Source organism: Condylura cristata, unplaced genomic scaffold (genome assembly GCF_000260355.1).
Source record: "Condylura cristata isolate star-nosed mole 26May11 unplaced genomic scaffold, ConCri1.0 scaffold00015, whole genome shotgun sequence".
Lineage (NCBI taxonomy): Eukaryota > Metazoa > Chordata > Mammalia > Eulipotyphla > Talpidae > Condylura > Condylura cristata.
In genome coordinates, this window is record NW_004567116.1 from 10,996,527 (window position 1) to 11,019,697 (window position 23,171).

A 23,171-nucleotide genomic window follows, 5' to 3' on the forward strand; every position below is an offset into this window, starting at 1 on the left:
ACGCCCCCTCCCCACTTTTGTCTGCACCACCAGACTCACTTGCGTTACTGCAGATTGTTTTTCAAAGCAGAAAAAAATACCCAAATATTTCTTATATTCGCTCTCCATCCCGTTAACTCCCTTCTCCCTCTGCCTGTTGCAAGCTCCTCGCAGCCTCCCCAGTAGAAGGCTTTGGGGTGGTTTTATTCTTTTAGCGATGTATGTCTCCACTGACCAGATTCCCTTCATGCTGGAGGGGGTGCTTAGACCCCTTCCTCAGAGAAGCCTCCCAAGAGAGCTCTAGAGTCTAATGCTATCCACGATGGAGATTCCCAAATGAAGGGGGAAATCTTCCGTACCCTTCCCACGTTTCCCACCCATGCTTTGCAAATCGCGCTGTGTTTGCAACACACCGCCTTTGGAAATGTATATTTTGAAAGCTGCCTGTATATGTGTGTGTGTGGCATGTGTGTGTGCGCGCGTGTGTGTGTTTTGCGTTCTAGTAATTCACTACGAGGGGGTTGGAGAAAATAGACTCATGAAGGCAGCGCGGAGCAGCCGCCTTGAGTCTCCTTTGCCAGCCTGCGTCAGTCATCAGCTACTGACGTCACGTGCAGATTCTCCTCTTTGGTGGGTCTGGTTCAGCAGAGAAGAGGCTTCTGCTCGGAGACAGCGCTTTGTGTTCGGCTCAGCCACTGAGCAGGCGAGGCGGCCGAGGCGGGCGCCACCCCAGGCTAGGGCTGGGCATTTGCAGTGGAGGCTTCAGCCTCGCCAGCACTCGGCGAGCAGGACCCCGAGGGGCGTGTCCAGCAGGACAGCCCCGCCGCGAACGCCCTTCACCGCCCAGTGCAAACTCGGTTCGACAGACTCCAGCGCGTGTCCTTTCCCCGCCCTTTCGCAACTGGCCCCAGAAACAGAGACAGCTATGGCTATAACTCGGATTAATTCTGTGTTTGTCGGGCAGATAGCCCTAGCTCCTCCAGTGACGCAAATAACAGAGTCTACGGCTCCCGCTCTCTCCCCTGCTCCCTTTTTCTCCCTCCCTCCTTCTTTTCCCTCTTCTGTTTTCTGCGCCCACGCATCCTGCTCGGTCTCCCACAGAATCAGCCAGCTACAGCTTCCCAGAGAGCAATAATCTGAGTTACAGACAGACAGACAGACTCCCAGAGCAAGCACAAGACTGCAGTTAAACACACACACACACACACACACACACACACACACAGCCCTTCTCAAATGGCCAGCAGCGGTTAGGGGCTCCCCGGTGCGGGGGAGGAGGAGCTGATTCACAAATCCACTGGTCTCAAGAGTAAGTGCTTGGAGGTGGAGGTAGTGATGTCCCGGGAGAGCCAGAGGGGCAGGATTTGCTACCAGCCTCCTTCTCCCTCCTTACCATCTGAAAAGGAAACCCACCCCTATAAGCCCACCTGTCTAAATGCCTCTGTTAATGGCAGGGTATTAGTGAATAAACAACTTTTGTTGGCTGGTAGGAGAGAATTCAACAAAGGCTATTCAGGCTTCGTCTTTATCGACATTTTCAGGACTTTTAAAGAATAGGTGACATTTTATCCACTCTCCTTCCTCTCAAAAACCAGGAGATCTTTTATTTTTCTTCCTCTTAAAATAACATCCCTTGCGAATGAGCTCAATGGATTAGTGCTATTTTTAAACTTATTTGAATGGAGAGTGTTTTATGAGTGAGGGAGGGGGAGAGTCACACATCTGAATCTCAGGTTTTCAGCAGATGGGCCACACCTCAGCATGACAAAGGGTTTATTGATTGGTGGAGTGATGGTGATGGGAAGAATTCTTGCAGATTGGAAGGTCTGAACCAAAATCACAAACCTTCCCAAATCTACTCAACACCCCAAGTCCACCTCACATAACCTCTGCCCTGAGATGGGAGGACAGAACTGTTTACAGTACTGGTTTGATGAAGTGTAGTTCTTTTTTACCAACTCGAATTATACATGTTCACTGATCATGGTTTTCCTTGAGACTGATACATTTTTAGAGGTGACCAGGATGCCTGAAGGCCCCACGCCTAGGAGAGCATGTCACTGCTAACTCTTCCTCAGCATGATCAGGAATGCACTGTCCTCTCCTGCAGGCCCTCCTGGCCTTTATAACTTGCCTCAGATTCTGGGTTAAGTTTCAGCCTGTCCTGTTCCCTGGTTCCTGTGGCACAAGCCTCTCCTAGGAAAAGGAGACAGAGGACAGCTGCTCAGCACCGAGGACACTCTCTGGCAGCCCATCAGCAGCTGTTTATTCTTAGTTCCATGAATGCATGTATGAATTCATGCGAGTATGTGGCTGGAGTGGGGAGGAGAGTGGGAACAGAGATCCGTGAGAGGAAGGTGGAGCTGGCTCTTGGACTGGAGATGGCTTATTACACTGGATCATCAGATGTGGCCCAAGAGACAGAAAAGCTTACCTGTCGTGTTTCAGCAGGGTTTCAATGGAGTTTTCTTGGGTCAAAGCTAAGCATATCTTTGAATGCACAGAGTAGGTATGACACAACATTTTGGTAAGCAGACACTCATAGAGATGGGCACACTCACGGAGAATACTACTCTATATGGACACATACACCATAGAGAGAGGGGGCAATTTAGAATAATGTGACCTGATTCTAAAGTCCTATGCTTTCTATTGGTGCTGGGTGCTACTTGTGTCTGATTCTGATACCAAGGCTGGTGCCTTTAAAATCACTTTGGGGGTCCCCTAACAGCTTTCAGCAAGCCTTGAATCTATAACAGATGAGGTAGAGTTGGACTGGAAAAATGTGCTCAGACACTGCATTTCAGAACTTTGAGGGCAGCGTCTAAAATTTTACTAATCTAAACTTAACAGCTTAGTAGACTCCATGTGTTTCTCCCCCGACCCCGGAAGAGGGTACCTCTCTGCCTTGTCCCAGTCTTGCCACAGTAATCAAGTGGATTGGTTCCACTGGAAGGAGAGTGGGTGCCTAGAAAGCCCAGCAAAAATAAATGCAGAAAGTTAGTCCTCTATAGCAAGATCCAATCTCCCTCTCATTTCATCTCACTCAGGTCCTTGGTGAGTGTCTGACGAGAGCTGCTGACCTTGGCTTTCCCATTGTCCCTCTCTTCTCTGCTAAGGGCTATGGTGCCCAGTTCCTGTCTGAGCAGTCATGTTAAGGACCTGGGCAATTAATAGATCATCATGGAACCTGTCCAAGACAGAAACTGCTTTCTCCACTGTCAAGCCACCCCAGGGCATTGAAAGCAGAGAGGACTCTTTCCCCCAGGGCTCCTCCAGAGGCCTCTGGGGATAGGCTACTGCCAGGAAGCCCTTGAAAAGTCTCCTCTTTCAGGGTCAGTGAAACCCAGAAGTGACCTGCCTTTATCTCTTGTCTCCTCTCCAAATACCAAGTAAAATGCCTGTAGGAAAAGTGCTGGATTTAGAGGAAGAAAAAAAAAATCAGCTCCCAGGAAAACAGCCAAGGGAAATATAGCAGGGAAGTCCAGGAAAGCGCTCGCTCTTCCTGCTGGCCCAATTGTGTCCCCACCAGGGAACAGGACTACTTTAATATAAGGAAGATTTGCCAGAGGAAGTTGTGAAGAAATCAATGGTTTCAAGTACCTACTAGGTGGCAAGTGCTTTTAAATGTAAGCCATGTTGTGTAATGCTTAATTCAATGAGTGTTATCATAATAATGGTTACCTACCACTGTTGGGATGTTGAAGACAAAAATCACTCCAACAATGTGATTTTTCCCATGTTGAAGCTGAGACTATTGAACAGAGAGAGAGTTTAAGTGTGACTTTTCTAAAAGTCTTAGAGCTTGAAGTTGCAAAACCAGGGATTGAGTCAAATTCCTGTCTAGGGAACTCGAACACCTATGCCTGCACAATTCCTTCATGTTACTTCTGTTCCATTAACTGATGCTCAAATTTGAGTCCTAGGTGCCATCATTTGCAGTTGGTGCTACCTGGGACTTTCTCAGCAGTCACCTGACTAATGTAACTGACTGTTCCTCTAAGGAGGCCTGGGGTCAACAGAGCTCCCCACTGCCCAACCCCACCTGCACCCAAGGCTCCACACCTGTGAGGAGAGACTCCTCTCTGCTGTACTGAGGAAGCTCCTGCTGGTAAAAACCTCACTGAAAACTAAAGGGATTTGTCTGAAATTAGTCAGTGTGGATGGGAAGGTGCAGCAAGCTTTATGTCTACTTGCGCTTTCCAGCCACCTGTGTTTCTGCCTCCTTTGCGGAGGCCCCCTGGGGAGGAGTCAGAATGCCCCTCACCAGATTTTGATAAAGATGTCTTCAGCTGAGGACAATAGTGAATCTGCCCCTTGGGTTGGCTGATCACCTGAGTCTCCTCCTTCACCCTTTAGAACCTGGCATCCCTGATCATTTCCCTGGTGCTGAAAACTTCAGAGGCTAAGCCATTAGCACGGTGGGGGAGATGAGTCACAGCATGCATAATACAAGCTATTCTGCCATCCCCTCCCCTGTTAAATGCACATTTTCATCACTTACCCTGATCAAGAGGTACATTCGGTCTTGGGAAACACTTCTCAGTAGCCAGCATATTTGGAGGTCTAGGCGTATATTTTTAAGGTCTACTTGGATGCTGGAGGTAAGTAACCAGAATTCCATCTGTCCCCTTTATTGCTGCCATCAGCAACTCTCTTTGCACCCGAAAGCAACTGCATTGTTCAACATCAGATCTATGAAGACAGTATCTGCTCTCTTGCACACCTCCATTACGAAGGACCAGACTCTTTTCAAACACCCTTCTCCCCTCTCGAGGCCCCTCTAACTAACTGCTGGACACTGGGGAGAGCCAGATGCTGTTTTCCCTGGCCTTATGAGATGAAAGGCACTTTTGGGAGAATGAGGACCTCAAGGGTCACCCAGGACTATCTAGATAGGGTTTGTGGTGAGAATCTGGGCAAGACAAGAAGCCAGCGCAAGCACATGAGCGGAAGTTGAGGCTCACAGGGTAGGGTGGCGTGGGGCTCAGGACACCAGCATGCTGTAGCTTAGCAGAGGCTAAATAGGAAAGGATCACAGCTTGAAAATCATGGACCAGGGAAGAGAAGAACAACTTGAGGCGTCCTTCGAGACACCTATGTAAACTTGACCTAAATCCCATGGTTGATGGCAGTTGTCTGTCCCAACCCCTTGAATTCAGCAAGAGAGAAGCATAACCATGGTGGTGGATGTGGAGGTGGTGGAGAAAGGGGGTCTGGAGGATCTGAATTAGCTGAATGTTTTATCCAGTCACTATAAGAATATTAATTCCTTGCCCAATGAGGACAGGCTATGGAACACAGAGGAAGGATGGCTGACATATCTACAGGCCACTTTTATTATGCTCACTGATACAACGAAAAGTTAAATAATGAATGGTGTCTGAGTCTCGTGCTAAGAAAAGACACCTTCAGTTCACACATGAAACTCTGGCCTCTTCCTATAGAATTACCCCTGGAAGTGAAAATAAAAGGGAGGGAGAGGGGGAAAAAACAAAACAAAACACTTTCTAGTGTTTTAGATTTTCTAGTTAGAGTAGATTTTTTTCTAGTTAGAGTAGATTTTCTGAAAACCACACTGTTTTCGTGATTACCTTAGAAAGAGCACTGGAACCTCAACAAAATTGACTTGATTAAATCTGGGGGTCTGTTTTTTTGGTAAAAGTCTAGATAAATATTGTAAGGCTGGACCAACCTATGTGGCTGGGCTGGGGACTCCTGGAAGGCATTGGGGCCAACAGGAACCAACAGAAGTCAAATTTTATGGCCTTACAGAGAGAAGCTGGCCCATCAGCACTGGGTTTCTGAGATTGCTACAAGTCACCCTAGATAGTACTAGCAAAGGTCACTTACCTCACCTTCCTGCGGCTCAGCACCCATGAAGGAAAGCCCTGGGTCTCAAATGAACATGTCAAGAGTGAAGCCATTGTCATATGATAGAATGAAATGCAAAATTAACTGGAGAGAAAAAATCTAGACGATTCCTTCCTGTATTCAGGGGCTAGCCAAGTCTGAGGATCTCTTTCTTTCTCCCTACCCCAATATTCTCAATCAGCCCGAACAGTCATGCATAAGCTCTTTCACTACATCTGACTGGGATTAGAGGATTTCTGATCTCTCCATCTGGTGTCAGTCGCATCACACTCACATACCTTGGGTAACTTCATTGAGTGTGACTGTTCGGGCAGAGTCTTACAACTTCATTTTGTAAGAGGTAGGCTTTCCTGTGGTTTTCCTGACCTGGGGGCTGAGTGCTGGAGCTGATTCTGGCACCAAGCATGGGTAGCAGAGAGGGAAACTGATGTTGACCATCTGGATAGAACGCAAAGGGGATCTCGCCATACAGAGCTCATAATTGGAAACACTTTCCAGAAGAAGGGCACCAGAGAAAGAGCTGCACTGGTGGTGAATGGTGGAAGCATGATGATCGGGAGGGGTGGTTATGGCAAAGGCTGATAGGAAGATGAAGGTGAGGAGCAACATTGCAGAAAGCATGCGGCAAAGGGTGATTTGTGTCCTGGGTGTTTGAGGACCGCTTTGAAAACTCATCTGGTCTCCTCTTGGTCCTGGGCGCTCCTACAACAAGCAAGAATGAAAGGGATACAGTGTCAGCAACCTACATTCCCTCCTTTACAATCTCCTGTGAGCATTCAGTTCCAGCTTCTCCCCTCCCCTCCTTCAGTGGCATTTTGACGTCTCAGAGGACGGCAGGGTCATGAGGGGCCGGTGTGCGAGGCTCCATGTAGACAAAGGAATGACAAACCTTGCAGCAGATTGCCAAATAGGAGTTCACTCCAAACTGGCAGGTCTGAACCCACTCTTCACCAGGAAGCCACATTTCTGGCAAAATCGAGTTTGTGACATTAACGGGCCAAAGCAGAGGAAGCTGTCTCCCCGGGCACGTGAGGAACAGGTGTTCGCATGGTGGGCAAATGCTTCTAACCCAATTCCTCTATTTAGGGCAGTGCTGCAGCTAGCCCAGGAGCTGGGCTGCAGAAAGATCACTCTTCTATTCGCTGTGGTGTTGTCAAGTCTCCTTCTACTCCCATTATGATATCACTTCTCCAGACGGGAGAAGGGTCACCAGCAGGGCTGAGTCAGGACTGGGGGAGCTAGGTGACATGTAGTATGGCCACTGTCCCACTCTGTAGCTTTAAAGATGTGCCAGTGAAATTAGAACGCTGTACCCAATCCCAGGAGGAATGGGGAGCATATCACTTACCCATATCTCAAATCCTCCAGGAGAACAAATGTGGAGATCTTTGAGGTTCTCTTGTGTGAAGCAAAAGGGATTACATCTTTGCATGGTATGGGAGAGTTGAAATAATATTGAGGACTCACCCATCAACTGAGATACTTTTAAAATGTGGGCTGATAAAAAATCAGCCTTAAAAAGATGAGTGACTTGTATAATTCCCAATTCCCAAATGACTCAATTTCAAGCTCAATTACAAACCAACCTAAAACAGGAGAAGGTGTGACTCAGGACGACTCTGTACGAAAATCAATGAATTGGTTTCACAATCTTTATCTCTAACTAGACCCCAATTTCAACCAATGCTAGCCAGAAAGCCAGAACTTAAGCTTCTGGTCTTGACTGTGACACTCTACTTCAAAGTTGGAGCCTGTCACTCAGTGTCTTAAATTCCCTACTTCTAAAAACATGTGTGTCGCCCTCCTTGGTGGCGCAAAGTGTTAAAACACACAGCACTCTGGCCCTCCCTGGTGGCGCAGCGGGTTAAAGCACAGCACTGAGAATCTAAAGCCGCTTCCGCATGAGTTCGATCCCCACCTGCCCCGGAGGTGACCCACATGGCGCGGCAGATCTCTCCTGACCCGCCCGCTGCTCCCCTCAGCAGTGTACTTCTTCGATCTGCCTGTTCTGCTCCCCACTCTGTCTCTAGTGAAGCCTCTCACCGCCCCTGCACCTCTGGCCTGTACTCTGGTTCTGTATGCACAAATAAATAAATCTTAAAAAAACAAAAAACACAGCACTCTGACCCTAGCCGCAGCCACTTCAGAAAGAGTTTGATCCTTGGCCAGGGAGGTGACCCACAGGGCGCAGCAGACCTCTCCTGTCTTGCCCGTTGCTCCCCTCAGCATTGTACTTTGTCAGTTGGCCTGTTCTGCTCCCCACGCTGTCTGGTAAATCGTCTTACCACCCCTGCACTGCAGGCCTGAACCCCAGCTCTGTGTGCACAAATAAATACATCTAAAATACATTTTAAAAAATGTGTCTGCTGCTACCTGCCCTACCTACCTCACAGGATTTTATTTTTCAAATCATAAGCATAAACATGTTTGACAAGTTTGGAAAGGGCTCACCTCTGAAACGGAAATTCTTCCTATTCACTGTGGTACTTACTCTGCTTTCTTCACTCAGGACATCACAACAAAGGCAGAGATTGAATGAGCATTGTCAGACAGTGAATTGCCCAGGGGTAGAATTTTATAAAAAGCAAGATGAAAAGGTTCTAATACCCAGGAAGTTTATGGAGCAATCCTAGAGCTGAGGACAAGAAGTTACAGGAGATGATGAGAAAGAACACATTTCACCTCCAATTTCATGCCATCCTTTGGTTCTTGCTATTCTTGCATTCCTACACTTCTAAGAACCATGAAGGCCAGTGAGGGGCCTCTTAGTCTCTAGTGACACTGGGAACTTAATCGTTCCTGGTGTTGGCTATTTCATTTGTAAAACCCGGTCACACAGGGTGTGGTGTTTTAAATGAGTTCAAATAAAGTGATTAGTATTGCGCTGACACTCAATGAATGTTAGGTGAAATTATCATAGAGGCAGAAGAAACCAATCTCGGAAGTTGCATCTTCCTTGATGCCTCTGGACACCTCATTTTTTCTTTGGGTCAAAGAACTTGGTTCCAATTGATACCCAAAGGCAGGGTAGGACCAGTGCTATGGAAATTCTAACAAAGAGCCAGTAGAGGGAGCTCCCGAGTGAAACAGCTCTCCTGTGGGCTACATTTCCTTCATTTCTCTGTAAAACAAATCGCTGCCTAGATCCCACAGACTAGCAAAAACTGGAACCTTTAGCAAAAGACCTGGACCCAGTTTGCTTTCCTAGAATCCAAGGGTTTTTGAACTTAAAGACAGCTTGAGTCCCATGCCTGTGTTCAACTCTGGCTGTTTGCAACTTGGAATAGAAAGGATAGTATTTACTGGGGCTGTCCCAGGAGATCGAGGGTGACACTTTGAAGCTAACACTGTCTGGCCATTGGAATTTTGAAAACACTCTCGCTTCCTAGTGCTCTGCTCCCAACAAATACTTGGATTCATAAGACCTATTTTATAAGGCGCTCATGGAGCCTGTCCATTATCAAGCAACAAAAGAAAATAGTCGTTGCCTGCTCTTAGGAGCCTTTAAACGCCAAGTATCTGAGAAAGTAAATAAGGGACATGGAAACCCTCTCCCATAAAGGACCTACAGTGGCTACGCAAAATTGGTGAGGTGGAATCAAGAGATTTGCATTCAAGTTTTCCCACAGTTCCTTCTCTTTTCATCTTCCTCAGGTCAACCAGATGGCTCATGTATCAGGGCACAAATGTTCTCCCTTTACATTTATTTTCTGGCTCACTGTTAATCAATGCAAGAGTTTTCCAGTCTCTTTTACAATTAACACTTACTCACAGTCTGACTTTGATTAGCAGTGACCTCGTTTCTTTTAGGGTACCCAGGGGGCTCGGTGCCTCACCTACTTACAAGATGATACACAGTTCAGGAGGAACCCAGAATAAGCTGAAGCCTTTGCCATCCAAGAAGGTTATACACAGAGGAGAGCTCCTCCCCGCTTTCTGCTGGTGTGGAATTAAGGGTAACAACAGCTGATATTTAGTAAATACTCCCACCCCAGGTACTATGCTATAGGTAGATATGGATAGGTAGATATCGCACCCTACTTAATCATTCTACAACTCAGTAAAACTGTTCCTGTTGCAATTTTCATTTTAAATTTGAAGTATGGGATGACAAGAGGTTAGATAACCTGCCCTAAGCCCATCAGCTGTTGAGTGCAGTAGTCGGTGTTCTGAAACCTGAAGTAGTTCCTCTTTGGGCTCTAGCTTGGTTCTCCAGAACACACAAGATGGAGTTCCCTGCAGCCTTCAGAGAAGTTTCCAAGAGTCAGGGTAACCTAGGCAGAGGGACACACTTTGTAAGGCCCAGCCAGGACCAATAGAGACATCTGACATTCTACTCATTCCACTGTTTCATTTCCACAGGGCACACACAGCCTGTCTCCAGAGGAAAAATTGCCACCAGGATGAAGCCTACCATTACCGGTTCCTTCTCTAGGAAAATCGCCCTGATATCTGGCCAAGGCACAGTCAACAAAAGAGCCCTTTACATCTTTGGGAAGTGTATTGGACTTTTATAATGTGGGGATGGGCTGGAAGACTGGAAGTTGGGAACTTGGTTCAAGAGTAGCATTCTTGAGGAACCATGCCAGAAAATATAAGATTCTCTGGAAACATCCATGAAGCATAATCTTCATTGGGGGTATGTGGAGGAAGGCAGGGTAGGTAATGGCTGTACAGCCATTTTTCCATGTCCCCTGATTTATGACTTTGCTGGTCTCCATTCACCCATTTCTGGTTAAGGGTCAGTGTTAGCTCCTTTGACAAGGGGCTTGGATCAGGCAGGGAAAACAGAGATGGTGCAGCTGACAACGCTAGAGGCACTATCCTTGACAAGAGATGACAGGAACCCACCCTGCCTTCAATCACACGTGAGATCAGCTGCTCCCACTCATCCTTCACTTCCTGATGTCAACTAAAGGAAACTGGCCAGTGAGAAGGTGGGCTTCTGATAATACAGAAGAAAAAAGAACAAAGGAGGTATTGCCTTGAAAAGACTGAGAACCACTAGCTACAGGAAGAAGACATGACCCAGACCCAGGTACCTCCTGAACTGTCCCCTCACCCACCCCCCTTACCCCCTCTCCCTCTCACCTCTAGGGCTGACACCAACAGTTTTGACTCATGGAATAACTTACTACTCTGGACACCAGTATTAGCAAATATATAGGTTCTAATAGATTTGAAATGTTTGGTTACCCAGCAAAACACAATTGTAGTCTCGATTATAACTCAGGAGAATCCCTAAAGTTTTGATGGATTTGGGTTCATATGAGTTCCTTCTAACTAGGGATGGTCAGCAGAACTTCTAGGCCCTTAGGGATGACAAAACCCACAGTGGAGACAGCTTTCAAACCACTGCAACTTGTTTCATCTCCACCTACTTTGAGCCAATCAGGGCCAAACTTGTCACAGAACAGTTATAATTTTCTTGAAATGCATTGGCAATCTCCCAAGAGGGACCCAAAAATTTGGGGCATTAAGGACAGAGATGCCTTAAAAGTGAAGGAAACTCTAAAAATTACAGCAAATGTTTATTGAAAACTTGTTACATGCTAGCCAGTGTTCTAAGCAGTTCATATGTATATAGTTACTCCTCATAGAAAAACTTGGAAGTGGGCATAATTATTAGTACCATCCTATAGAGAAGTTACAGAACAGGTTACAGAACTTGTCCCAATTATTGAGCTACTGCAGTAGGCAGGCTTTCTATCCAGGCTGTCTGGCTCATGCTCCGAGCCCTACACTACACTAGATTCTCTCCTTGTGATAAGCCACCTCTAAGGAACTGTCAGGAAGTGGGGCATGCAGAGGCCTCAAATGAACAGAGGTCCATATTCAGCCTGGTGGTATTTTTACTGTGGGTAGCTGCAGAATGGGGACAAATGCCCAGGGAAATCTATTGTCTGAAGCCTAAACAAACACTGGCCAGGCTGCCACAAGACTATAGAAGATAACAGTGATATTGACAGGAACTTCCACTCTTTCATGCCCACTTCTCCGTGCACCTTAGGAACCCCTGAAGGGCAAGAATTGTTCAGCTTTCCCTGAGTAACTGTCATGAGATTTCCTAAAGATTAGGGCTGGTTGACTCTGACACTCCTGGTTTAGAGGTGAGGTCAAGAGAAGACAGGTGAACCTCCTAAACTTACTAGCTGGCACCTCGTTCAGTTTATCTACTTGATCACAGGGTCTCTTAAGACTGGGGGACAGAAAAGAGAATACAGTGGTCACCTTCTTCAGTAGAGGGAGGGGCGTGCTTCTCTAATCTGCCTGGAGGGAAGGCAACCTGGCCCAGCTCATAGGCCAAGAGAAGGAAAGAGCTCATCGGTGTTTGTCCCCAAATATAGGCTCACCAGAATCCCTGAACATGAAGTAGGAAGGTGGTTAAGTTTTTCAAACTCCAAGATCTTATATAAATCAGTAGGTTGATATAAATAAGAGATTTCATCTTGCATGGTAGAAATGGCTAAAGAAGATACTTTAATAAGGGGGGAGGGGAGATTGTGGCTACTTTGCTCTTCCCTTTAATATCCCCTCCCAAATAATATCTGTTTTCCAAATCTTTGAATTCAACCTAGAAAAACAGGAAGAGGCAAATAGCCCTGTAAGGGTGATCTTGACACCTGTCCCACAATGACATTAGGCTGAGGTCACTCTCTGTAAAGAGGTCTTCTGGGGTGCGGTAGTTCTTAACACCCAAGATTTGGTGGTCAGGGTAAGTCCTATAATTCTGGAACCCATGAACCCTAATACAATCAACCAATGGATTTCCAACAGACAAATTGTCATAAAAACCTAGTCTTTCCACCAAACAGTACTAAGAGCTTCTGGATAAAAACCCTGAATCTTTATAGATGGGACTTGCTCTTTTCCCCAAGTGGTACATTTGCTTGCATGCTCATAAAAACACATGGATGAAAGAAACCCAGACAGAAAAGAGGACAGGACAGGTAAGTCTGGAATAGGGAAAGGAAACCTAGAATGGCTTATTGGCCAGCAAGGGTTTAGAAATTCTTAAAAACCCAGGCTCTTGCCTAAAGAAGAAAATGGGCTGCTAAGGCTTCTCTCACCTATATACTGGGTGAGAAGTGCCTTGGTGCAAGCAGGCTTCATGTGGTAGTTATCTGTGGATCCTCCAAGCCTACTATAAATCCTGTTATCTAAGGCACCTTGCAGAAAGTGTTGTTGAGTTCCCAGTTTTGATGAGACTGTGGGGACCAGATAAGGGATTATTTTCTGTTCACCACTAGGAAGCGAGGTTACCGAAACTCAGGATCTGGATGAAGAATTTATAGGTATAGTTGCCCCAAAGGAATCGCCGAGGGCCTCTTACTAGGTCCAAAGAGGACTTGGAACATCTACCTTTTTCAGAGAGGAGGAGACTCAAATCTTTCCTCTAATTCAGTAAGTCAAACACAGATGATCTCAAACCCATAGTTCTGAAGTCCAGACCTGTGCTCAGCCCTTCTCCATCCCTGGATGGCTCCTCTTTTAGGGGGCTGTTGGAAGAAAAGTGTTTATAGGCTGGGAGCTAAAGTGGAAGGTCAGAAAAGTTTTCCAAGCCTGTACCTTGCTCAACAGGGCAGTTTCTTCGATGTTCAGAAAGCTAAAGAGGGGGAAGTACATATCATCCAGCATGTTCCAAACGAAGTCCCTGAGTCTGTGGCAAGGTCTAAGAACAACTCTGCTAGCTTCAGAAAAGGAGGAATGTCCAGAAAGTGGGCAAATGCCACCAACAACTTGTCTGAGAAGATGCTCTCACATCATTTCCCCTATACTTCCTTGTTTCCATCAATGACCAGCAGGATAACAATAAAAATAACAGTAATATAGCAGACACTTAGTATTTCCCAGGACTTAAGCCAAGCCATTGGCAAATAACTCAATGATCAATCATCATACCTCTTCGAGGTAGGTACTATGAATAGTCTCATTTTAAGTATCAAGAAACTAAGATTCTTAAATGAGTTCTTAAAACTCAGCAACCTAACACAGGATTTGCACCCGTTCTGCTTGGCCACCGAGCCTGAACTATTCACCATCATGCTGTACTCAGGACACCATGAGAGTCCAGCCTATCAGAGATCTCCAGCTCTCTCTAGTTGAGCGAAATGGGCAAAAAAGGAAGGCAGAACTTAGAAAAGTTTAACATTTGACCCCATGTACATACAGATATGCAAACGCATGTATCCTGCATGAACAGCACTTGACTGTGCTTTTGGATAAGCGATCTCACTCCTCATTCGATTCCCAGTGAGGGAGGTATTATGGCGTGAATATGCCCATTGTTCAGGTGGGGTAAGCAAGTCACAAAGAAGCTAAAGAATTTGCCCCAGAGCCTATAGCCATGCAGTGGCTTGCATGGATCTGGTTTGATGATGATTTTACGACTCGTTCACTAGAGTAGGTTGCCAGGATAATGAGACTTACTCAGTGGCCAGCAAGCATTTACAAACACCCACCGTGTCTCAAGCACTGTGCTGGACTTATTCACAAGCAATAATCTTCACTGACTGAGGTCTTCAGCCCACTCACTGGGCTGCCACCACTGTAGCCTCCAAGTTTAGTCAAGGTTCTATAAAAGGATAAATAAGAGAAATTCCCTTTGCTCTTTCCTCAAGGTACGCTCAGTGCTTAGCCCACCACCACAGGGTGTTCTGTCATCTACAGGACTCTACAAGAAAGAAAAACTAGATTAAGCTTGAGAAACATAACTCCCAAGTCCCCAAACCAATGACGTCAGGTCAAGAGAGACTTTGTTCTCTAGGTCGGATGCATTTTTAATATCATCCTATTTTTACGATGTTCACCTCACATTTCTGAGGTGCCTCCAGTTTTGCTCCTCAGAGAGTAAGGAGGAGAGAGACAGTGGATGAAGGAAAGATTCCCTTTCTACTGGGACCCATTAGGAATTTTGGGCTGTCTTCCTCTTGCTCCTTTGAGCCCCACGCCTTACTTCTTCCACACCAGCATCAACTGAATTTACTGCCAAAGTCATTTCTGAGAACTTATCACCCTGGACCAAGAGATCCCTGGATAGACCTCAGAGCAGTGGCGAGGCAAACAATAAGTATTAATTAACACAATTAATCACAAAGTCTGCTAAGAATTCCTTTATTCATTTGTAGATGGTAAAATGTAAATACATATCAGGCAGGGAATCTGCTACAAAGTGGTCGTAGTTATCAGACGGGTGCATCATTTCCAAGGCCTGCACTCCAGCCTAGGGCTTCAGCAAACCTGGAATAGATGAGCTGACAAATTCTTCTTTCTTCAGAACTGTGACACTGTCACGGGGAAGTAAGTGGTGGACTTTCAGAGTAGACTTGGTTAGAGACGGAAACCCCAGTGGATCAAAACTGGAGGTTCCTGAAGGTCTCTGCTGGTGCTGGGATTATTCACTTGATGAGGGAAGATGAAGCAGCATGATCGTCAGTCTGGGGTCTAGGTGACTCCTTACCCTTACCCCAGCTTTTCAGGCTGGCTTCAGAGCACGAGGCTTGTGTAGTCACACATGGATGGCCCTTCGCTGGGTTTGCTGCTCTTCTGTTATTATCTTGAGATTCTCAATTTTTTAAAAAGATTGATTTATTTATGCACACAAGAACTGAGGTACAGGCCAGAGGTGTGGGAGATGTGAGAGGATTCACTAGACAGTGGGGAGCAGAACAGACAGATCAACTGACATACACTGCTGAGGGGAGCAGTGGGCGAGACAGGAGGGATCTGCTGTGTCACATGGGTCACTTCTCTGGCCAGGGATGGAACTTGTGTTGAAGCAGCTGTGGTTAGCTTCGCAGTGCTGCACTTCAACCCATGCACCACCAGAGAGGGCCCTGCTGCTCAGTGACTTAATCTCTGAATGTGCTTTGTAAATAGATTTCGGAATAGGAGACAACAGAGAATGTGTACAGAGGAAAGAGAGGTGCACTGTACCTATTCACCACTCCTTGCTGCTCTACCCCCAAGGGCACAGTTGAGTGAGGTTCAAAGAAGTCAAATGGAAGTTGTGGCTATGTGGGGTCCATGAGGGCAGAACATGTAAAAAGAGGGCAGTAGGGTCCCCTGAAACATCATCCACCAAGGGACACGAACTGCCACTTCCTACTTGTCTCCTGTCCCTATTTGCTAACCACCTACTCCAGAGTGATGACAAAGAAAAAAAGAGTAACCTAGAGTTCCTTTCCCTTTCAGGCCTTCCTTACTCATCACCATCTGAATTTTGAGAGCATGGGTAGAACCTTTGCATACCAAGAAGAGAAACAAAAACAGAGGCCCTCATTTTGTTCAGCGTTTCCATTGTTCTGGTAAGAACAAAATCGTCATGTAGGTGTGTATGCAACCTATGAAATGCAAACTGTGCAACTGTGATTAGTGTCAGGCTCTTCCATTTGCATCTAGCTGGGCATAGCCCACTGGGAAGTGGAATGGTAAAGTTCATGCTAGTCATTTAAATTTTTTATTTTTATTTAGCACGATAGAGAACAGCAAATAAAGACCATTATGACATGTTGAGAGAAGGAGAGAGACGCTCAAGATAAAAAGCTTTCTATCCGGGTGACTTAACAGTACCTTTTTTCCTACTTTTTGAACAAGAGGCCCTAAATTTCATTTTATACCAGGCCCCAGAATTATGTCACTGGCCCTACTTCTGCCCTTTTTTCACTTTGCGAAGCAGGACTCTCCCTAGTTGAAGAGGGCAATGTTAGACTTCCTTCTTCTCATAAGTGGGTAGATAGCAGCTTGTAGGCACACTCTCCAACGTCGAGCGAAGAGGGAACTGACACTCCTGAGTGAATATGAGGAAACCCAAGGCAAATTCAGGTTCACCACATACACTCAGGGACGTCAGCTCTACCCCTAACTGGATATGGCATTTCTTCACTGGCATCTCCAGACGTGACAGAGGCGAAGACGGTCCTCTCTCGTTTGTGCTACTTGTGAGATCATTTGTGGACAGAACTCTGCATACACACACACACGCACACACACGTGCACACCCGGTGGGTGCATGTACCATGGTCTTGGCACATATGTGCATGTGCACATACATCACACATATGTGATGGATTCTGGGGCACATATTGGAACCTGAGGGCGGTGGTCTCTACACGGCCTGTGGAGGGCAGGCAGACAGACACAAAACACCTTTTAGTGTGAAAAAACTTGCAAGGAGAACACACCTGATGGTGTCCTCGAGGAAGGTGGCCCTCAGAGACCACAGCCAAGAGTAGGGCGCCATACTGATGGGCTTGGAGGGCTGTGGAAGACACATGGCTGTATTTCTAGGACCACTTTGCTCTTTCTTTATATCAACAAGAGACAAACACTCGTTGACTTCGATTAATAACAGAAACCCTCCTACTTCCTTGGCTGTGGTAAACCCTCCTCCTTTCACCGGACAAAAAAAATAAAGGGGCAATTCCCTGAACTAGAGCTCTAAGTGATGCGGCCAGTGCCACGCATGCTAGCCTGGTCCACACCAATAGGTCCAGAAGGGTGGCGCCGCCATCCACTCTGCTGGCCTTAGCTGGACAAGGCTCCATTCTAACAGCAGGCTGAGTACCAGTGTGTGCCTACATCTCACCTCCAGATCCATTTCTAGGTCTGTCTTCACTGCCTTTGGGTTATTCTGCAATAGCTCAGGAGCCAGACAACAGCAGGCTCATTCTAGCCCGCCAGCACCCTCTCCAAATCTCTCACCCCCCCTGCCGGACGAGATTCACTTCTCATGTTAATTTGGTAACCCAGCCAGCCCCCAGGAGGAAGTGCTTCCGAATCAAATCCCCACTCCGGGGTCTTGACTAGCACCAGCCAAATCTCCACTAGCCCAGCGCTGGAGCAATTTCCTTTAACCCACCCCCTATAGCCACGTGCATCTGAACCAGGCATTCAGGTCCTCCCCCGCTCCCCTGCCCCCGTTCTTATATTTAAAGACCATGGGATAGATATGACCCCCTCCATAGCCAGTCCCCCAGAAGTGGCTGCTCTTCAGAGAGGAGGTGATTCAGCGTTCCTAGAAGATCTTTTTGCACGGGGAAAATACAGTACTACAGCGGAGAGTGCTCCCTGCTTCCCTAGATTAAAAAAAACCTGCTCTCAGACACATGGATTTCCCATTGACAAGGTTTGCCCAACACCAGGCGCGGGGTTCCCCCCATTAAACATAAAGCTCGCGATGAAAGACGCGGGTGGGGGCGGGGAGGCGGAGAGAAGGAAGAATGAAACCTTCCCAGCCTTTTCAACCCTCTGGAGGATTTGAACTCTGGCCCCCAAGGTCAAATGGCTGATGTTCAAAAGTCCCCTCTCTTCATCTCGCCACCTCCCTTCCCCATGCTTCTTCCCAACAAAGAATGACACCCTTTGCTCCATACAATAAAGCTCTGGTGGATTTACCCAGATTAGAGAACCCCTTGAAGTCTCAGTCAAAACTAATCTTCTCAGGAGAAACACTTGTTGATAACCACCTTGCTTTGTACGGCAGCGGGAAACCGAGGGCTCCGCAGGCAAAACTGGCCTCTGACCCCCCCCCCCCCCCCCCATCTCCACACGGCCCGCAGCACAATCGCTGACTTCAGAGGACGCAGACCCCGCCCTGCCCCAGCGACCCCGCACGCCCCGGCCCCCGCTGGGCGTCTCCACGCCCAGTGGGGCCCATCTCCACCCCGGCCTTCCAGCGCCCGGAGGCCACCCCTGCAGCTCCCCAGGCCAGGGGCGACCCTTGCAGCGCGCCAGCCACTCCGTCCTTCCTGCCCCCCTCCATTTACCCTGCCACCCCGCGGAGTTGAGCCTCTGGCTCCAAGCTGCAAAGTTTGCCTGAACCTTTCCGCGATTCTCCTCTACACAACCGGCCCTAAGAAATCATGCATAGAGATTTCCCTCTACAGGTGGTTGTGAGCTGTAGCAGTTTTTGCTCTTGCTGTGGGAACGTGTATTGTTTTTTTTTTTTCTTCTTCTTCTTTTTCAATTTCTTTTACCCACTAATAGGGCTTTTTAAAAAAGACTCTTTGCAACACCCACAACAGACTTGCATTTTCTCCAAATCGTAGGAAGAGATTGAATTCTGGGCAAGAACTGTTACCACTACCATCACCACCACCTGACTCTTTATCTCTCTACACTCCCCCACTTTGCTGTGACTTCAGGAAGCCTTTTTGGAACTAAATATTCATGTGCAAAATAATGACAAGAATGAAGTCAGTTAGTAAATGAGAATCCATCCAAAATAGGACAAAGTGGAAGAAGCACCTGGCCATACAGAACACCCCCCCTCCACCCTCCAGCCCCCACCCACAGAGCATTAGGGTAGGGGGGGGAGGCAAGAAAGCAACCCCTCCTCAGTTACACAGCACACGATTGTCTTGGCATGCCTTCTGCAAAATCATTCACACACTAACACTCACACACACTCACAGACACACACCACCCCAAGAAAGCCTGCTCGAGAAGTGTAGGCAATTTGTACAAATATAATTGTTCAATGAAATATACAGTAATCATGGCCAGTCACACAGACCCACTCCTCCAAACATTCACCAACTGACATCATAAACTTTGCAAAAGCCAAACACCAGACAGTGCATGGTAGAACCTACCTTGGCGAGCTCCTTCACTTTTAGTGCAAATGTTTTCCCCTCCGCCTGCTTTGCATAGATTTCTAGGGAAATTTGGAAGGACTGGTGAGGGGGTGGGAGAGGTGAGGGAATGAGGGTAATATAAATAAGGAAGCTTTTTAAATGCACCACGCAAAAAAGCTCGGGATTTCACGTTATGTGTCTGCACTCTTCCCGGAGCAAAGCAAAACAGTTCGCGTTCGGTGCCAGACTTGGAGGGAGAAGGAGAAGAGAGAGGGAGGGGATGAGGAGAGGGAGGGAGAGAGAAAGAGGCTGAGGAGGCTGAAGGAGAGAGGGAGAAGAAGAGAAAGAGAGGAAATGAGAGAGGGATAGTGGGAGAGGAGAGGGGAGGTGTGCCGGGGAGGGAGGGGGAGAGGGAGAAAGAGAAGAAAGGAGGGGGAGAGAGCCGGCAGCCCCCCTCCCACGCTCCCACCCCCACACATTCAGGCATCTCCTGAGTAACTGATCAGAGCAAAGAACTCATCACCCACGTTCGAAAACCCGGTTTGGGGACTAAGTCCCGAAGCACACACTCTCGGGGTCTATTTATAGACAGCCCCTAATGATATGCATTGCATTCCGAACGTAAATGTGTGCGGATCACATACGGTTCCTTTGACAGGTATGGGATTTTTTTTTTGTATTTTTTTTTTGCCTTTTTTTTTTTTTTTTTTTTGCACTGCAGTGCGTCTGATTATATGTTTGGATTTTCTTCTTTCTTTTTCTGCACCAGGAAAACATGCGTCCATTTTCAAGGTGTTTGGGGTAGGGGGTGGTGGGGGTCTCCTTGCTTATGAAACCTGGGCAGTTTCCCCCCTGCAAAGCCGGGATATTTGCAGAGTTGGGGCTGTTTGAAAAGGCTCCAGCTCTGGCTGGGTGTAGCACGCCCAGTTCCAGCAGTGTGTGCTATTGACCTGCATTGACGTCAGTGCGTCATTAGGTCTCCCTTAGAAACACTGACTTTCAAAAATAGTATCAAATTAATTCAGTTGGAGCCTGGTGAAGAAAGGCTACTAGCTGGAATCAGCCATAAAACTCCAGAATTTTCAGCCCTAGATCTCTTCTTTTTCTAGGAGCCAAATAGAAATCAGATTGTATGGAAAATGCCATTGATGAGATTTTTTTTTTCCTTAAGAAAAGGGACCAAATTAGATTGAAAAACCCAGAACTGCTTGCCCCCGCCCTTCCCTCTTTTTTCTGATCTAAAAATAACCCTAGCTTGAGCTGACTGCAGTATCTTTTGTGTTGCAGCTCTGTTTTTAGCAGTGTGGTCCCTGGGAAGGATGGAACACAAGTACAGATATTGATCTATTGATATTTGCAAAGCCAGGAATTAATTTCCATCAAATAGGTGTGCCTTACTGAGGTGGTGGGTAATAAAGAAGGGGTACCCTGGGGGAGGAGATTTATGCCATTCACACTTTCCCATTTCATTTTTCCTATTCACCTTTTTAAGATATAATTCCCACCCCACGTGTCTCACGTGGCCTCTGACCAGTCCATGCACCCCCATTCATACAAACACAAAGCACCAGCACATTCACACTTTGCGGAGACAGTACATTCATAAACCAGGGACTCTGGGCTGTGTCTTCCTCTCTCGCTGCTTGGCAGAAAAAGCATAGCAGTCCACCCAAATAAGATTAGGTTTAATCTGGGGGATTTCAATATGCAATCGAATCATTAGATCGTATTTTCCAAATCTATGTTTATTAAAGATGTGCTTTTTGATAGGGAGCAACGCCCCTTTCCCACAGCTAACCAGTCCATTTTAACGGGTCTATTTTACCACCTTACACTTTTTTATCATTCTAAGGACTATATATGTGAATACAGAAAGTGTCTCCCCCATGGCAGCAGGTGGGTGATACATGCACCTCTCAAAGCTCTGGGGAGGAAGGAGATTGTATGTTTCTATTTTCAGAGGACACAGGTAACAGAGTTTTGTAGAGTCTCCATTTCCCACATTTCCTGCTTCACAAGCACCCTCCCTTCCCTCTCTCCCTTCCCCCAGGGTGCTGCATGTGCCTCTGGGTGATAAAAGAATTTGATTTCTCTGACCCATTCAGTCTTTGGTCTCTGCTGAGACTGTTAATGAGGGGACTAATTGGGGCCATTGTATCCAGGGGCCCTCTGGGAGGCCACTGTGATGACAGGGGGTGTGGGGGGCCTTGGGAGGAGGGAAAGGAGACTCCAAGATGTAATTCCAGCTTAGGACTTAAAAGAGGACCTCCCATCTTTTTTAATATACCCACGAGATCAGGTTTCCAATTCATAAACATCCAGTCCCTGATAGACTGGGGCCCTTCCTTGCCTTCCCTAAAATCTAGCTGAGAGAGAGAACACTAGCTAGCTGAGACAGGGACAGAATATGCCCGGCACGGGTGTGGAGGGCAGGGGAAATCATACTCCAGATACTTACCTGTGTGCCCTGCACTCAGCCTGTAGGAGGACCACCAAGGGCCAGTCAGGACCCCGGCACTGGACTTTATCAAAGGACAATTTCTGGCATTTGGAGGAACCTTCAACTGATGACAGACTGACCATGTGGTTGCCCTGGTCATCCCCCCCCTCCACCTTTCTTCTCTGAGGGTTCAGGGAGGACAAGGCAGTTGTCAATGGTTCACGCTGCCATGGCAGCACCAGTAGCAGCTGCAACAAAAGCAGGTGCTGTGAGAAAAGCCCCCTTACCCAGCACGCACAGGCTTTGGTGACGACGCTGGATGTGCCCACACTAACCTGGCTTGCAAGGACTCCCATACCCCCATTGTCACACATGCATCCATTCACAGAAACTCAGTCATTCATGCACCTGCATGAACCACATCCATTCATGTTTTAGCCACAACTACAGCCAGGAATTTGTCTGCAAATGCTGGACAAGTGTGCACAGTTGGAATGTGCCTTCACAAGGCTGCATTCTACCCCTCTCCTACACACACACACACACACACACACGCACACGCACACGCACACGCACACCAGACATCCTCACTCTTTGCCTTGCTTCCTCCCCTCCCCCATCCCCCACCCAGGGGAGAGTTTCAGTACTGAAGTGTGCAAAATCCTGGCAAGAATACATTTCTGCCATTCACATGATCAAATCACCAGCCTATATAAAGACCATTGACCTGGTCCATGATTAGATCATGGACAAGCTGCCCCAGTGCTGCCAGAACTACAAATGCTTAGGTAGATGAGGGGGCCAGTTCTTTTCCTGGCCTGGTTTTCCTCACTTGGCAGCCTGGTAAATCAGGACAGGGCCAAGGGAGGGGCTTGCCTCGCCGCCCAAGACTGTACAATGTCCCACTTGGCCAGATCAGACCTTGTCCTCTGGGGAGAGGTGAGAGTTGTGGAGAGCTGTTAAGCACCACAGGAGCCAAGAACGGGCATTCCAAGGCTTGGGAATTCCTGTTGCTCTGCCCATCAGGGGAGCAGGGATTCTCTCTTTGCTCCTCCAGATCTACTCTGAACTCTGTGTCCTAAGAAGCTGAGCTCCGCAAAGTGAATTTACAGACACTCTCCATCTCTGGCTCAATCCATGAGGGTGGGGGGTGGGGGAATTAGCAGGAAAACTGAGGGCCAGATGAGAGTGTAGGGGAGCATGGAGTATAGTCCCCCATCTCTCTCCAAGCTTTGGGTGTATCCTTCGATTAAAAACTAGAAGTAGGTGGCCCTCCCTGGTGGTGCAGCGGGTTAAAGCAC